Source organism: Belonocnema kinseyi, chromosome 3 (assembly GCF_010883055.1).
Source record: "Belonocnema kinseyi isolate 2016_QV_RU_SX_M_011 chromosome 3, B_treatae_v1, whole genome shotgun sequence".
In the NCBI taxonomy this organism is placed as follows: domain Eukaryota; kingdom Metazoa; phylum Arthropoda; class Insecta; order Hymenoptera; family Cynipidae; genus Belonocnema; species Belonocnema kinseyi.
Genome location: NC_046659.1, coordinates 6,709,086 through 6,717,549, shown reverse-complemented (window position 1 = coordinate 6,717,549; position 8,464 = coordinate 6,709,086). Strand labels below are relative to the sequence as shown.

The window sequence follows — 8,464 nt, the reverse complement described above, 5'->3', positions numbered from 1 at the left end:
GTAAAGGTACATTGAAAAATTTCTAGAGGTACCGGCTCAGGGATCGAACCCCGGACCTCTGAGGTGAAGTCCGAGTGTCTAACCAACTGAGCCACCGAGGGTCATTGTCCACCTTGGCCAATTATTATTATTATTATTATTATTATTATTATTGGGCTAACTTCCGAATGTGAAGAATTATGCGGTTACGTCACCAGTATCGCGCAGTGCCCCGGACAAATGCGAGAACATCCTTCTAAATGGTCGGACCCACTCAGGAGGATATTGTCTCCGGCGCAAAGGGGATACATGCAGAGGTTACATAAACGTTGGGTTCTTTTTTACCCAGAATTTGCTCCTAAGACGTATCAGTATTTAAGGGATTGTGTATAGTTTTTACGCAAAAGGGGATATGAAGCTCTTTAACAGCAAGAAGAGCAGCATCCTCCAGCAAACATAACCCCCGTCCCAGCAAAAGAACATTTGCAAATATCCTATAATGGTATCATAAGAACTAAAAGATAAAAGTCCACCAAAAAGTCTTTCTCTATCAAACAAAAAATTCACTCTAAAAGTTAGGGCACTTTCTCAAAATTTACAGAACGCAAATAATACCCTGAACAAGTGTAAAATGCTAACCATCAAGCAGCACTGGACGCAAAAAATAAGAGCTCTTAAAACAGAAAAAGAGCGTCTTAAACGACGAGTTAAGTAGATTTGCGAAAATTCCTCCGATTGTATGTATCATTTCCTCCTGTTCAATAAAACGTCATGTGCGTTAGAGAACACAATTATATAGAGATACTTATCAGCTAGATGAAGACGTTTCAAATACCTCAATCTTTCGTCACTTCTGCCAGAGGCAATGGTACCTGAAAAGCACCCCTGTGTATCAACAAGATGCGAAGACATATACGTGTGTGTGGGTGTGTATTACAATATTGCGTATCAAGTGAGAGGCGACGGTCTTTTCGTGACGATTGCAAACTTCAACGTCGTATATTTTCAGGGTTTCAAAGAGGGGAATCGCTTTCGACAAAAATGTCGAAAATACCACCTCAATGTAAACCAGTAAACAAATGTTTAAAATTCGAAAAAAAAATAAAAAATTTTGAATTACCTCTAAAAGGTTCACAGATACGTGAAAACTCAAAAACATTTTCAGGTTTTTGTTAAAGGGAATCACTGTATACCAAAATTTGAAGGTTTTTAAAAAAGGGTTTTGTTTTCGAACTACATGAACTAACATAATTAAATTTTTTTAAATACAAAAAAAAATGAAAATTTTCAGTTGTCTTAAAACGGTAAGAAAAAAATGAAGATGAGGAATGATCCTCAGACACCCGAAACTAAACAAAAAGAGAAATTTTCAACTTTCAAAAAATCAAAATTTTAATTTTTTTCGAAAGCAGACATGGAAACGTGAAAACTAAGTCGATTTTAAGGGGTTTGAAGATAGGTTTTATCTGCCACCAACTTAAAATAACCCAATACAAATATTTTTTAAATACCCACCTAAAGAAGTGAACATTTTGAATTATCTTGAAAATGCTTAAAGATAAGCGAAAACTGACAATATTTTCAGGGTTTCTAAGAGGGGAATCGCTTTCGACAAAAATGTTACGGTTTTTACATAGGGGTATTGTATTCGACCTACATAAACGAACCCAATAAAAAAATTTTGTTTTGAATAAAAAAAAAAGTTGAGTTGAGTTTTTGATAAAGGGAATCGCTGTATACCACCAAAATTTGAAGGTTTTTAAAGAAGGGTTTTGTTTTCGAACTACATGAACTAACATAATAAAATTTTTTTTAATACAAAAAAAAATTAAAATTTTGAGTTGTCTTAAAAACAGTAAGAAATAAACGGAAACTGACAACATTCAAAGAAACGTGAAAAATAAGTAGATTGAAAGGTTTTTGCAGAGTGGGTTTATTTTCGACCAACACGAAATAGCTCAATTAAAGGATTTGTTAAATACCCCCAAAAATGTAAATTTTTAGTTAGCTTAAAGACGGTGAGGGAGGAGCGGAAACCGACGACATATTCTAAAGGGGGATGATTCTCGGTCACTCCGATCTAAAGCAATAAATAGATTTTTCGAATTAAAAAATCTGAAATATAGTATGATTTATTTCAAAAACGTATATAGAAACGTGAAAACTTATTATATTCTAAGGATTTTGCAGAGGGGTATTCTCAAACCACTGTAACTAAACTAATGAATAAAAATTTTTTATTCAAAACAATAATAACATGTTTTTAATTATATCACGAACGATCAGAGATACATGAACAACAAGCAAATGTATGCAGATTTATTATTATTTATTATTTATTTAGATACGCGAAAGGGATAACATTTCCAGGATATACCATTCCGGGATGGTCACCGAGCACCCCGAATTAGTATAGCAGAATAAGTTTCGAAATAAAAATTTGGATTTATCTTGAAAACTGCAAGATACGCGGAAACTGAAAAAATATTCAGGGTTTTATACAAAAGGTGGTTCTCAGCCACTACAAATTAACCCAACAAAGAGATTTTCAAAAGGAAAAAATCAAAATTGTCAATTATCTCGAAAACCATGGGACATACAAAAAAACCTGAAAAATTAATAATAAACAAAAATTCGTATTAATATTGAAGAAACTTGACACATATTCTGATTTCCGGATAACACTGACATACAAAAAAACTTGAAAAATTAATAATAAATAAAAATTCGTATTAATATTGATATAATTTATAAGCTGGGTTCTGATTTCTGAAACTATTGTTGTTTGTAAATCTTGGATTTCCTGGGCATCGTTGATTATTTGCAAAACCTGAAATATTACTTTTAAATCTTAAATTAAAAATTCTTTAATTTTCATTTGGAAAACGTCGTTGGAATTGTTGTCTATTTTGTTGCTTTTGATATCTCAGTCTAAGCTGTTTTTGTTGATTTTGATTATAATTTTGTTTTTGGTATCTATTATGATTCTCATTTTTAATATTATTTTGACTCATCATTTCCTTGGTCATCTGTACTTTTATTAGTTTTATTATCATCTTTATTTAAAATGCTTAATTGTTGACTTTTAATTTTAGATTTTGGCAATTCTGTTTCTCATTCACGTTATAAAATTTATAATTTTGAAAAATTCGAGAAAGCATTTCTTCAAATATAAAATTTATATTTTATTCTTAAATTCTGATAAGTTTTTCTTAATTGCTATCTAGGCTTGGTCTTGAAAATAACTTTTCAAGCAGTTATTTTACTGCTGTTATGAACGCATGGATGTCCTGACCTTTCTTGTGATTGCAAAATTTCATTTTGTTTCTTATTATATCTGTATATCTTGAAGTCAGTACGTCAGTACGTCAAAAAAAACGTCGACCAACGTCGGCAGTCGTCGGCCGATTTTTAGGCTATTCAAACGTAAGTAGTATTTGGTAATTCGTACGAACAATGCTTCATGCTCATTGTTATTTATGTTTTCAACCGTTACAAGTGCAAACCTTTCTATTCCCATTCTATTTTTGCAATAAAAGTTTTAAATAATAGTTAATAAGCGTTCATAACGTTAATACTTTAATTTTCAAGTTCTTCAACCGAGAAACGTTTATTCTAAAGAGATCAACGAAAGAGTATTTTATAGAATTTTAAATCTTTTTTTCTTAATGTTTTTATGTCGGTGCCCTCACCTGCAACTCGTTCTAAAAACATTGCGCCATTTTTACATTCAGTCCGTAAGCCTGCCAAACCCTACGAATTTATCCTCCGCGTCAAATGTCGCTACTTCATGTCACTACGGGATATCATACTTCCAAACAATCCGGCTCTCCATCAAGCGAGATTTACCAGCGCTGGGATTTAGCGGCCCCACGCCTCGTTGTAAGTTAAATAAATCCACCGTTGACTTTAAATGAACTTTTTACTGAGTTTACCTCTACCTTTCGGCCTCCAGATCCTTCAGACTTTCTCTTAGTTTCGTTACCCCTCCACAAACTTGGTGCCCATTAAAAATTACGCATAAAAAGCCTATATTCCGAACGTATCAGCAAGCCGTGGGCTAAGGCTGAAAGTTCCAAAATCCTCCAAGCCGAAGGAGAGGTCAATGATGATAAATGATTAATTTAATGATTTGTATCCCATTGATTTGTTTTAATAATTCTTGTTGATGTTATTGATATTTGTCAAATGAAATAAAATTATGATTGAAAATTGAAAATATTTATATTGGTACACTAAACTCTCGCTTTCAGTCCAGTATCGGGGGTTGCCTTCAAATAGCCTTGGACTGATTTCGGGGGGATCAAAATGTAAGCAATGCAGGCCATCTGACTCGTTTCTAATTGGAATATATATCTATATGCATAATGTCACAACCGCTCTCACCTGCTCCCCTAAGAAACTGCAGGAGCCAGCAGTTCTAGGAAGGCAGGAAACGGGGTGGCTAAAAGCGAGAGTATGGATGGTAGATGAATCCACCAGGTGGTAAGATCACGCGCCCTCTCCAAGTAGGAAAACCGAGACGTTCAAGAAGTTAAACGTGTCGCTTTTCCCGCTATTAATAATCAAAACAAATGAGCTAGGCCGAGGAAAGAAAAAGAAAAAATTAACACATTTGAATGAAGCTAAGATTTGGTAAAATTCAAAAATAAAAAAATGACCAACCCGTTATATAAGAATGCAGAAGAAATAGATAGGGAAAACAGAAAAAACCAAGAAATTATAATAGAAGAAGAAAACGCGCACGCGATGTTAACAAGTAATGAGAACGAGAGTAGGGAAAATCAATCTATGCAAAGTGAGATTAGAGAAGAAATAAATGAGAGAAATTTATAATTTATCACAATGATAAATAGGGAACTAGAAAGAGGAGCGTTAAACCAAGCGACAGATACAATATGTAAACGTTCCGAATTACCTCCAACACAAAGACAGACACAAAATACAAGTTCAAGTGCACCTAACACACACCAACATGTCCGTACTGCATGAATACAAACAATGGGATTACTTTCTCCAAATACAGAGGATATATTAGGTAATTAGCGTGTAATAGAAGAGCACAGTTTTACAATAGAAAATATAGACTTAGAAGCGAAGAGAATAGAATTAATACATCATTTGAGGTAGATTCATTTCTACAAAAAATTGCAGAATTTTTGAGAGGTGTATCTGAATTAATTGCGTGTGAGCAAAATAAAAATGATAAACAGAAAATTAACGAAGTTGGGAATGAAGTTGCGAAATCAAATAAGAAAATCGATAGCATTTTAAACTCAAACGCACAAAAATCGATATGTGCAAATATAAATCAGAATAATAGAACGCAAAATAATACAGCACATTTCGAGGAAACGACTTTATATTTTAAAGAGCAAAGACACGCGTTAGTAGCAGCAGGGTCAAATGAAATAAATAGTAGACGTAGCGATCAAACAGACGAAAAATTCGAGTTTCCGAAGTTAAAAAAAAAAGACAATCAATAATGAGAAGATCGAATACCCCAGAAGTTCGTAAAATTACGCGAAACATAATAGAAAAAAAACGAGTTTAGTACAGACGGTGTAGAAACAAATTTCTCAAGAAATCCAAGCAACGTTATTTCCATTTCAAGTGAACAGAGATAATGAGCAAAATTCAAATCAATTTATAGAGGACTTCAAGATATACAGATATAATAAGAAACAAAATGAAATTTTGCAATCACAAGAAAGGTCAGGACATCCACGCGTTCATAACAGCAGTAAAACAACTGCTTGAAAAGTTACTGTCAAGACCAAGCCTAGATAGCAATTAAGAAAAACTTATCAGAATTTAAGAATAGATTATAAATTTTATATTTGAAGAAATGATTTCTCGAATTTTTCAAAATTATAAATTTTAGAACGTGAATGAGAAACAGAATTGCCAAAATCTAAAATTAAAAGTCAACAATTAAGCATTTTAAATAAAGATGATAATAAAACTAATGAAAGTACAGATGACCAAGGAAATGATGAGTCAAAATAATATTAAAAATGAGAATCATAATTGATACCAAAAACAAAATTATAATCAAAATCAACAAAGACAGCTTAGACCGAGATATCAAAAGCAACAAAATAGACATCAATTCCAACCACGATTTCCAAATGGAAATTAAAGAATTTTTAATTTAAGATTTAAAAGTAATATCTCAGGTTTTAGAAATAATCAACGATACCCAGGAAATCCAAGATTTAGAAACAATAATAGTTCCAGAATTCAGAACCCAGCTTATAAGTTATTTAATACAATTAGTTAGCTGGTATGAAACGCACAGATTAATCAAAATAAAAACAATCCGCGAATACCAGCGCTTTTATATAACGCGCAAGAAAATAATAATAAGTGATAAGACAAGGAAGATAATAAAGGGCAGAGTAAAATTATGAAACACTCAAATTAAGAAATTCGTAGGGATAATGAAAAAGGCGAAATGAATCTAACTGCACAGGGTTTCATGGATACAAAATTAGAAAACCAAAATTCAAATTATAGTTCACGACAGCAGATTATGTTACAATTCCGGGAAAATAAGAAATTTTCAACGCGATTGTTGGTATAAAAAAGACAAGGGTATTCCAAACGGTGTTTACTAAAGAAAAGAAATAACTAGAAAAAATTAGCATCGCCAGAATACTTAGATTTAGACAACCAAAAGTCGGACGAAACAAGATTTCACTTAATGGTAGAGTTTAAAGAAAATAAATTCAGAGTGTTAGTTGGCACCGGTGTAACTCACTCCTAAATTGGCGGGAAATTCCTAAAAACAGTCAAGGATTTAGATTACGAAATTAAAAAACCGATAAATAAAACATTAATGGTAGTAAATGTCAAAAAATTAAAAATAACAGGTCAAGTTTGAATCCTAATCAAAACGGGTCATTTCGAAAAATATTTATTGTTTAGAATAGTACCAGATCTTAAATCGATAGGTTTAATAGGTACCGACGTAATAAAAAAAGATAAGATTAACAAATGGATTACGACGAGAAGATTTGGTAGTTACTAAAATTACCACAAATAAAGTATGCAATAAAAGCAAATCCCATTGAAAGACAGGAATCAGCAATAAAAGATAATGGGCAAAGTACGTATAAAAAGATAAACAAAAAGAAATTAAAATTAGGATCAAAAGTTCGCTTGCGAAATCAAATATAAGGAAGAGACAGATTTGATACAGTGAGAAGTCGCAGTTCCCATGCCCCCCCCCCCTCCTCCGACACATACACACACACACACACACTACACCTCATCATATAGACCGTGGGCTCACAACGTAAATGGGAGTGTGATACGGATAAGGCCAATTTTCACATGAGATGTTCGCCTGATGATGAGGAACGTAAAAATGGGTGCCTGACAGGTGTGAGTGGATGCGTTCACCTGTGGCGCGACCTGTCAAAGGTGCGAATTTTTGGCAGTTAACTTACGTGACTCGGATAAGCTTGAAAATTGGTGTACATGTAGAGGCTGACATTAGAAATAGCACCTTCGCATTGCCAGGCACTTACCTGGATGCAAAAGTGTTGCCAGGCGACTTCGAAGTCGCCGGACATTCGGGTGAAATTTCTTGAAATTGATTTTACAAGAAAAAGTTTGAAACAAAAGTTAGTCTACTCACGGAGATGCATATTTTTATTGGTATATAATTTTTTGATAAAATTGATATATTTGGAGAAAACATCGATTAAAGAAATACCATAACAATAAAAAGCCCTTTTTATTCACAATAAGTGATTTTTTCGAAAATTATTAAGAGACAAAAGGTACTCTATTAGAGGTATACTCCAAGATGAATAAAAAGTATTTATTCAAAATGTTAATATTTACCAAGTTATTCGCATTTTTCCTTCTTTTTCCCATTTTTTAATCACCTGCTGTATCTTTAGCAATTTAAAAGAAGGTGTGCTCAAAATTAGTACACGAATAAAGTAAGTCTTGTGCAATGAATTAACGTCAGCCACTTTCAATTAAAACAATAACTTATTTTGCTATAAATAATCATAATCAGTGTCACGTTCTGCTGCATTAAAAATGCAGCACGAAGAATTTGTAATACCTACGCCAATGACTCACGCTGGGTCTGGGAAACTTTACATTCGTGACGGTAATAAAGATCGAACGTATCTCGACGACAAAACATAAACTTTAACAATAATAAATAATTGGTATTTTAAAGTAAAGCGATTTTCTTGTTTAATTTTTATAATCATATTCATCTTTATTACAACTTTCTACGATAATCAGAAGCTGAGCACGTGACACTGATTATGGTTATTTATAGCAGAATAAGTTATTGTTTGAATTGAAAGTGGCTGAGGCCAATTAATTGCACAAGACTTACTTTATTCGTGTACTCATTTTGAGCACACCTTCTTTTAAATTGCTAAAGATACAGCAGGTGATTGAAAAAATGGGAAAAAGAAGGAAAAATGCGAATAACTTGGTAAATATTAACATT

The 8,464-nt window shown here is 32.9% G+C and overlaps 1 protein-coding gene across 2 annotated transcripts in view; it reads right to left on the bottom strand.

The window, feature by feature from the left end:
• Window positions 1-8,464, bottom strand: part of LOC117168858 (dynein heavy chain, cytoplasmic) — a 318,168-nt gene that overhangs the window by 23,338 nt on the left and 286,366 nt on the right. The gene's annotated exons all lie outside the window — the stretch shown is intronic.